The sequence below is a fragment of the Carlito syrichta genome, unplaced genomic scaffold, assembly GCF_000164805.1.
Source record: "Carlito syrichta isolate Samal-C Ts95f unplaced genomic scaffold, Tarsius_syrichta-2.0.1 Scaffold303645, whole genome shotgun sequence".
Classification (NCBI taxonomy): Eukaryota; Metazoa; Chordata; class Mammalia; order Primates; family Tarsiidae; genus Carlito; species Carlito syrichta.
Genome location: NW_007247741.1, coordinates 224,373 through 235,016, shown reverse-complemented (window position 1 = coordinate 235,016; position 10,644 = coordinate 224,373).

Genomic DNA, 10,644 nt, shown 5'->3' with positions numbered 1-10,644 from the left:
ACTCCAACTCAAAAAAAAAAAAAAAAAGGCGAATACTTAAAAACCTGAAAATAGAAAATTTCTTCAATTATTATTTTTAAAATAATACTAGTTTTTAGTTTTATTCTTTGGGGTAAAATATTTGTTTAGAAAAGAAGCAGGTGTTTAAAAAATCTATAGGAAGACTGTGGACAAGTAAAACTTTGTATTACAACCTTAGACATGTTAAAAACCACATACGTACAAACCACAAATTAAATGCTCAATATTAGTGTATATTATTCATTTTTAAAACACTGTTTCTAAATTATTTTGTCATATTCCGTGCAGAAATGAAGACAAATATTGTAATTGTAGGACACTTTTGTAGACATGCACCCATTTGCAATTCCTCTGATGTATCTATGAGCTAAAATAATTTTGAAAGAATATAAACAAACTAGCTAAAGTATTTTTAAAAACTCTTAAAATGGGCTCTGTTATTTATTTATTATGATTAACTTGTGTTAAATAAATTATAGTAAAATATGATAATCAAACATTTATTCAGTAAAAATAAAAGTGACGAAACAACTCTTTGGTGCCATTTGACACAATATTAAATTTTATTCAAATGCTTTTTACAAAGTTTAGTTTTGTGTTGTCTGCCTGATTTGGCTTATAAGATGAATTTGCAATTAAAATTTTTATATGCAGTCATAAAGAAGGACAAAATTACAAACTTTGCTGCAACTTGGATGGACTTAGAGTCTATAATGCTGAGAAATCTATCACAGAAACAAAGAACTGAGTACCACATGTTCTCACTCACAAGTGACCTTGAACAATTATCATAATACTATAGGAAAGAGACTGGCAGTAGTGGGAAACTTCCAGGGAGGGGAGGTGGGATTGGCAGTAGTGGGAAACTGCCAGGGAGGGTAGGCACACCTCATCAACAAGGTTATCTGCATAATGAATATTTGTATATCTAACCCTGAATTGTACCCCACATCTTTAAAATAAAATAAAATAAAATGAAATTTTTATTCTCTACTTTTAAATAACCCGTTTATTAGAAGAAGATCAACTATATTTAACTTTTATTTCTGTTCGTGATGATTAATTGCTGTAAGAAATAGCCCCACATTGTAAAAAAACTAGTACCCTAAATAATGTACATAAAAGAATAATTTTCTAATTTTAGACAAAAGACACCACAAAAGTGTGACTCCTGTGGAAGAGAAATAAATGAAGTCGAGCTACCTCCCAGTTTTTGACCTGGAGGGTGCTTTCCCGACTATAGTTCAGGTAGGTAGAATCAAAACCCAGTCCAGCAGTCTTGTCTGAGTTGACATGAGAGAGCTCAGAATTCAGGGATCCTAAGAAGGTTCAGGGTAAAATAAAAGAAAGGATCATGCTTCACAGAGAGATGGAGCTCCACAATCTTCCAAAGGGGGTGCTGAAGACACTAGTGTGACTTTGATGGGCTCATGTGAGAGCAAACCCTCACAGATGATCAATGAATAACCAGGAAGCAATAGGATAAACAATTCACAGTGATCAAACAAGGGTGGGAATAATTTGTGTTCCTATAGTGTAGAGATCTTGAAATACCCTGTAGAGTGTTTCAGGGCAGTGGTTAGCATCTTTAACAATATGTCTTCAGAAAGAGGCTAACTTTGACCCAAAATAAAAACTGTTCTGGAACCAGTATTAAAACAAAAACAATTAAACACAAATTTAAAAGCAAGCCTTGAAAAAAATTAAATGCATCTTCAAGTAACTGAACTATGTACTAGAATAAAACTCAGTACTTTTTTTAAAAAACACCCTGAAGCCGGGCTTGGTGGCTCAGCCTGTAATCCTGCGCCTTTGGGAGGGTGAGGTGAGTGGATTGCATGAGCCCGCGGGTTCGAGACCCGCCTGGGCAGTGAGACCTCATCTCTACCATAAATCAAAAAATCAGCCAGGCGTGGTAGCACATGCCTGTAATTCCGGCTGCTCGGAAGGCTGAGGCGGAAGGATCGCCGGAGCCCAGCAGGTCGAGGCTGTGGTGGCCGGGAGCGGCCACTGCACTCCAGTCTGGGCAACAGAGTGAGATTCCAACTCAAAAAACAAACAAACAAACAAAAAAACACCCTGAAAGAAACACCCACAGCCAAAAATAAAAAATTCCAGTTCCTGTCATCCAATTAAAAACTTGAAATATGTGAAGTATATAATCCATAACCAGAATTTAAAATGACAGTAATCAATAGAAATAACCCAGAAATAACAAGGATAATAGAATGATTAGATAAGATCATAAACAGAAATAATAAACATCATAGATACATAAAGACTTAAAGAAAAGTGTAGATGAAGAGAGAAATAGATTATTAAAAAAAGACCAAATGGAATTCTCAGAGGTAAAAAAAGATAATTATCCGAAATGAAAACTACATTTATATGATGTTAAAGAAGACTGGACACTGAGAAGAAAAGACAAGTGAAATCAGGCATAGCAATAAATGTTATACAAAATGAAGCATTATTAGAAAAAGACTAAATACAAATGAAGGTAACCTCCATGATCAGTGGATACTAAACAGTAAAGCATACATATAATTGAAATATTGAAAATAAAGATAATTCCAGCAATCCCCCTACTGGGAATTACCCAGAAGAACTCAAACCAGTCTACCAAAAAGATGCCTGCACATGCACATGCATGTTTATTGTAGCACTATTTCCAGTAGCAAAATCATGGAACCAGCCGTGCTGTCCATCAAAACTGGACTGAATTTAAAAAATGTGGTACATATACACGATGGAATATTACACAGACATAAACAAGGACAAACATACAGCCTTCGCAGCAATTGGCTATATTTAGAGTCTATAATAGTCAGTGATCTATCACAGAAACAAAGAACTGAGTGCCACATGTTCTCACTCATGGGCAGACCCTGAAAATTTACCATAATACTATGAGAAAGGGATTGGCAGTAGCAGAACACTGCCAGGAGAGGGGGAAGGTATATAACATCAATAAGGGTACGTGATCTCAAACCGGGCGAAGTGGGGACCAAAGAAAGGCCCAAACATTACCTGTATGATGACCACTTGTATAACTAATCCTGAATTGTACCCCACATCTTTAAAATGAAAATAAAAAAAAAGAAATAAAGATAACTGAGTCAATAATATCTGACAAGGATTTATGAAAACTATTACAAAATATTCAAAGGGGAAAATGCAAGTATATCACTGTGTTTCTAATACTAAACATAAACATTTTTGGATAGACTACGAAAAGTTGCATATTTGTGTATTGTAAAACCTAGACCAAATACTGACAAAATAAACAAGTAAAATAAAGTAACAGAGCACAAAGTGCATGAGGCAAAACCTGACAGAACTGAAAAATTAAATCATCCATAAATGTAGTTAGAGTAATAACCACTTCTCTATTAATAATTAATAGAAGAAGGAAACAAAAAAATCAGTAAGGTTATGAAAGCTAGTAGAATAGTAAATACCAGCTTGATCAAATTGACATGTTGGGTGCTTGTAGTAACCCCTACCTGACATTCTTTTCAGGCTTGTGTGGAACTATCAACAAGATGAAACATATGTTCTTTGCCATACAGTAAGCCTCTCTGTATTTTAAGGATAAAAACACTGAAGGATTCTTTCTGATCACTATGGAATTAAACTATAAATAAATAATAGATATTTATTAGGAAAATCCTCCAAATATTTATAAATATTTACTTTTAAATGATATATGGGCCAAAAATAAATCACAAGATAAATTAGAGATATAATTAGATCAATCAATATGAAAAAGTATATCAAAATTTGTGAAACACAACTACTGCATTGCTTATAAAGATAAAAAGATAACTCTAACATTAACTGCTGACATTAGAAAAGAAGAAGGTCTTGAAACCAATGACCTAAGTTTTATTTATGAACATAGGATAAAAAACAAAGCAAGTAACAAAATAAACAACCTAGTATTGATTGTAAAAAAGGATAAAATAAGTATATGACTCTATTGTGATATAAATAATGATTGATTAAATGCAAAAGAGAGGGAAAAAGACAAGTCTTCCTTTGAGATTTTTTTTTAAATGTATATATAGATATTCTTCTTTCCAGAAGATGGAGTTTACTCACAGTCTTTGTCAATCTCATCTCGAGTGTAAGCTGGACCTAGTAATTCACTTCTAAAGAATAGACTGTAGGAAGAAAAAATAGTAATTTTAGAGTTATAGACTAGGCTGACCTACCTTAACACTGCCCCACCCAAATGGTAAAGGCTGATGTCACTGATGGCATGTTGACACTTTTGTATTTATAATATGACATGACAAGAGGGCACTGTACCTCTGTGATTTCTTCCTAAAAAGACTTTAACCCCTGTCTACACATAAAGAAATTATTAGATAAACTTAAAATGAAGAGCATTTCACACAAACCCCCCCCCAAACTGGCAAAACTATCTTTAAAACAGTAAAATCATGAAAAACAAGAAAAGACTAAGAAACTGTCACAGAACAGAGGAAACTAAGGAGACCTGAGGACTAAATGCATTGTGGCATCCTGGATTGGTCATGAAATACAGAAATTACATTACTTGTAAAACTCATGAAATGTAAAATGTTTAGTATAGTTAATGACAATAAACCAAGCTGATATCTTAGTTTTCACAAATGTACCAAGGCAATATAAGATCTTAACTTCAGAGGAAGATAAACAAAGAGTATAGTGGAATACTGTTCACTATCTTTGAAATTTTTTCTGTAAAGTTAAAATTATTCCAAAAGTAAGTTTATTATGAAAAAAGAGAGCTATTGGGTTATATTATTATGAGACATGGTTTACTAGGTCAAAAAACATTACTAGAGACACGAAGCTTATTACTTATCTGTAAAAGAGACAGTTCAAGAGGACATACCAATGCTCAGTGTACTTTTGCAATTAGTAACAGAGTTTCAAAATACTTAGTGAAAAACCAGTTAGAACTGAAAAGAGAGACAAATTAACAATTATATTGAAAGATTTCAGCACTCACGTAACACTATCAAACAATTTTAGAATGAATAAAATACTTTACCAATGAATAAAATACTTTTGAGATTCTTAAAATAGCATCTTGCCCTTTAATGATGGAAAACAGCCAAGAATAAAGATGGAAAGAGTTAACTTTTCATAGAAAAGTTGGTGAGTATTAAGTTTTAAAAGAACCCCAAGGGAAGTTAATACAGTTCCCATGAAATGTGAGTGGCACCGGTGTCTGATTCAATTCATGTCTAAAAAATATTCAGGTAAGAACATTCCTGAAATGAGCTTGGCAGTGAAGTAAAAGCTAAACCAGGAGTGTGTTGCCTCATTCTGCAGACTAGAAGAGGGCCCTGCAGGTAGGGACCAGAATGGGCATCGTTCTTCTCACACCTGGAAATAACAATATAGAAATTCATATGGAAACATAAATGACCACTAACAGCCAAAACAAACCTCAGCAAAATAAAAAAAAGCGGAGGCTGGGCCTGTAATCCCAGCACTTTGGGAGGCTGAGGTGAGTGGATTGCCTGAGTTCGTGGGTTCGAGACCCACCCTGACAACTTGGTGAGACCTCATCTCTACAATAAATCAAAAACTAGCCAGGCGTGGTAGTCATGCCTATAGTTTTGGCTACTTGGAAGGCTGAGACGGAAGGATTGCCGGAGCCCAGCAGGTCGAGGCTGTGGTGGCCGGGAGCGTGCCACTGCACTCCAGTCTGGGAGAGAGTGAGACTCCTACTCAAAATAAATAAATAAATAAACAAACAAACAAATAAATAAACAATAAAAATAAAATGGGAGGTAAGTTTACAATAATCAAAACAAACCCTTATTAGTACAAGACCAGTCATATAAACCAATGGAACAGGATAGAGATTATGAAAACAAAGCGTCAATTTCTCCACCAATTCATCTTTGACAAAGCCTCCACCATCAACAACTGGGGAGAGAAGAACCTATTCAGTAAATGGTGCTGGGAAAACTGGCTGACTATATGCAGACGGTTAAAACAAGACCCTTACCTATCACCATACACAAAAATCAACTCTAAATGGATCAAAGTCCTAAATGTAAAACCTCAAACTGTAAGAACCTTAGAAAATGCAGGAGACATCCCAATGGAAATTAGAACTAGCAACCAATTCCTGGTCAAAACCCCAAATGCCCATACCATAAGAGATAAGATAGACAAGTGGGATCGCATCAAACCTAAAAGCTTCTGCAAAGCAAAAGAAATCATCAAGACAGCAGGGAAAAAATATTTGCCAACCGTATATCTGACAAAGGCCTAACATCCACTATCTACAAGGAAGTCAAACATGCCGAAAAAAAAAAACCAAGCAGCCCTGTTACAAAGTGAGCAAAATATATGAATAGAAATTTCTCAAAATAAAATATATGAGCAGCCAACAGATTCATGAAAAATGCTCAGCCTCTCCAATCATCAAAGAAATGCAAATTAAAACCACACTGAGCTACCAACTAACCCCAGTTAGGATGGCCATCACTAAAAAAACAACAGATGCTGGAGAGGATGTGGGGAAAAGTGAATACTTCTACATTGTTAGTGGGAGTGTAAAAGCTAGTACAACCTCTGTGGAAAACAGATTGGCAATTCCTAAAAGTTCTAAAAATTGACCTTTCATACAACCCTGCAATTCCCCTTTTGGGAATATACCCAGAGGAACTCAAATCACTCTATGAAAAAGATACCTGCCCATGCATGTTTATTGCAGCTTTATTCACAATAACAAAAACATGAAACCAGTTGTGTTGCTCATCAAAAGGAGACTGGATTAAAAAAAAAAATGCAGTTTGTATACACGATGAAATCTTATGCATCCACAAAGTAGGACAAAATTATGAACTTCACTGCAACCTGAATGGACTTAGAGTGTATAATACTGAGTGATCTATCACAGAAACAAAGAACTGAGTGCCACATGTTCTCACTCATAAGCAGACCCTGAACAATTATCTTAATACTATATAAAAAGGGATTGGCAGTAGTGGGGAAACTGCCAGGGAAGGGAGGAGGGGCACACCTCATCCATAAGTGTACCTGATCTCAAACCAGGTGAAGTGAGGCCCAAGTTTTTCCTACACAATGACTGTTTGTATATCTAACCCTGAATTGTACCCCACAACTTAAAAAAGAAAAAAAAAAAAGAATCTCACCCAAACGGGAAAGGTGACATCAGCAGAAAGAAGCTGAAAGCGATTACTGTGTCCAGGACCTGAAGCGGAAATCATCTGAATTCAGCAGTTAGATGAAAAATAGAGCCGCAGACATACTTGACATACAGTAGTTGGGACTCTTTTCAGAGGACTATCCGGAAAAATTATGAAAGCACCTCATGTGAGAAAGTATTAGCCTTATTCCTATCCATGCTCTTAGGGAGTTCACACTGGATCATAATAGTAACTATCAAGGAAATTGTTCCTTCCTACCTCTTAGTTCTTTACCAACACACCCATATTTTCTCTACAGAAATACTCATTTTTTCATGCATTTTCCTATCCTACTCTTTTTTACCAGATATTGTGAAAAATTATACAAAATGTTAACGAGACTTAGATGTCACCACTGGCCACAATGCCAGCATGGAAATTTATGCTTATGTTTACTAGAATGAAATGGTTTTGATGAACTTTGAAAACTATCATCTTTAATATCTGAGGAATAAAATATGCTGGATAAATGACAGAACTTCAAAATCAAGGAAGTGATCAAACTGCCTTTCAAGGCAATAGGTAACATGGATGTGTTGACTATGAAAGTAAACAACACAATAACCATGAAGTTGATGAAGCTTTAGCTGTACAGACCTCATTTGCTATTGGTTATACCCAAAGGTAATTGTTATTTTCCATAGATGCCAGGAGACAGCAGTAGTTCCTCACAAGCACCAGAGGCTTTATGGGTCATCTTGGACAAAATAAAACAGGTGAAATTCATCAAATACTTTGTGATTATGTGGCAAACTTGCTCGAGATTAGACCCATTGTTGCATGGTGGAGTGCATTTATGACATGCACCCTTGAACATGGTTGCAATGAAGTCTGATACCAGGCTACTTTTCCTACAGCTACGGAAAATAGCATTTTGAAAAAATAAATTACATCTAAGTATATGTATATACACATATACACACATACATAACCTCACACAAATACATACACACCCATGTATACACATAAACACACACATACATATATATATACATATACATAGATATACAACTGTTTAATGCTGTCATATGGAACCTTGTTCTACATAGTAGTCATAGACATATGGTTAACTCTACAGACAGCAGATTTTATTCAATAATAAAATATGGAAAAAATTCCATAGTATTTTAGCCTCAATTTTCATATCAAGAAATCCTATTTCTAATTAAATTAGTGGTTCTTAAAAATTAAATACTAGGCTATTTATATTTCCTTACGAAAAGTTTATTTTAAAGTTAAGTGATCACATGAAGCATGTATTTGTGCATTATTGTTTTAGAAAAAAGTGAAAAGGTTGAGCCCAGAAATAAGTCCCACTCTTGGCACTTAGTATTAAAATCTCTTATAAATTACCAGCCATTAAACCTTTTCTTCATTTATAAAATAAAGATGTTAGATAAGATAATTATTCATCCCTCTCATCTTTAAAATATCTTGATGAATGTGTATTCATAAATACACGTTGCATTTCCAAGTTCTTCTACTTAATAACTTTACATTAATATGTTTAAAAAGAAGATTAAAAATACGCAAAAAATCCAAGATAATCTTCTATAATAATATGATGAGAACATTGGCTACTGATTCACAGATTCTCTGAATAGATTTTGTTAAATTACTAAATGTTTGTATCCTATGTTCTGTCTGAGAGCTCATACTAACACCCAACTATTTAAATCATGAACTTCAAAAGACTCACAAGTGAATCATTACAGACTTGGTGAAAATGCTAATATTCCTCACATCTCTGACATTTTTTCCATTCTTCCCATACTGAGGGATCTATGTCCTCCTGGAGACTCACCAACTCTATCTGTACGGATGGTGACACAGATGTAAAATGAAGTGGCTGCTGGGCTCTCTGTACTGACTGTTGCTTCCAACTCCATTCTCTTTCTTTCTCACTGTATCCCAGTCATATTGTCCTTTTAGTTCCTCAGTCCCTCCAAACTTCCTTCTACCTTTGGACCTTTGTTCTTCATTCTGCTCTACTTGAAAATGTTTACAGTAGGGTAACCCCTCAGTTCCCCTCCAACTGGGGGAGCTTTTCTGTCCTCTCAATAAATCCTGCTTTCTATTGCACAGGTGACCCCCTCATATCATTCAGATGTCAGGTCACTTCTTAGTTCTTCAGAGAGGCTTTTCTTATGAAAAGACAAAGTCTCTTCCATCCTAATCATTGTCGATCTCTTTTCACTTACTTGTTTTGCTCTCAGAATTCCTTCTTATCTGCAAATTTCCTTTACTTTTCTATCATCTATCTACCTCTATAACTAAGGGGTCTCATATGTAGACATGAACTGCATGTGGCTATTTAAATTAAATAAAGTTGTAAAGTATAATTTTTTGGTCACATTAGCTATATTAAATAGAAATTTAAGACTCTTCCACTTCAATGTTCACATATGGCTGGGGGTACCATATAAGACAACACAGAATATTTTTATCCTTACAGAAAGTTCTAATAGATAGGGCTGCTCTATCATGTAAGCTTTAAGAGTTAAGATCTCTGCTGATTGTTTTTTTATTGCCTCTTATCTAGAGCCTAGAAGAGTTCCAAACACACGTTAGTATTTATTGAATAGATTATTAAGTAAAGGCCAGCACATATTACCTTCCTCCAAGGAGAAGAAACTGAACTACTTTGTAAATGATCAAACTGCAAAAGAGCGTAAGACCTATTAAAATATGAAAGATAGTACAGATCCTAGGTAAACACTTAAATTTCAGAAAACTCAGTCTTTTGTTCTCTTGCACTCTCTCATCCTCTTTTTCTCTTCAATAAACATATGTAATCAAACAGGAAGTAAATATAGAAAATTTCTCTTTTATGAGTCTTAAAAAACATAAGAAGATGCTGCATCCATAAAAACAGAGAAAGAAGTTAGGAAGAAAAATCAGTCTAAGATAAAGAGTAATTACATGTAAATGAAAAACATGATTGGTAAATGTATGGCCTTGATTGAAGCAGTAAACAATAGGCTGATTAATACAGAAAAACTGAACAACTAAAGTAGAACACACTCATCTAGGACTCAAAAAACAATCTGGAAGTTAAACTTGTATAAGTGAATAGTATATCCAGGAGATCCTATGGATAGCTAAAAAGAAACATACAATGATTGAATGGAGCAGAGGTGATCATTTAAAATGCTAATATTAGCAGAATGAAGCTATATTGATTTGATGGAAGACCTTTTTCAGATAGACGTTCAGATGGAAATTAATGAAAGGAGATATATAAGTGTAAAAATAATTACATTTCAAATAAGTAAAAATTCTAAAGTTTATACCCCTCCAGCCTCATCTAACACACCCAAAAATACTTTTTACACAAATAAATTAAAAAATTTTTCTTACACACATACAAAAAAAAAAAACCCTGAATAAAGAGAACAGC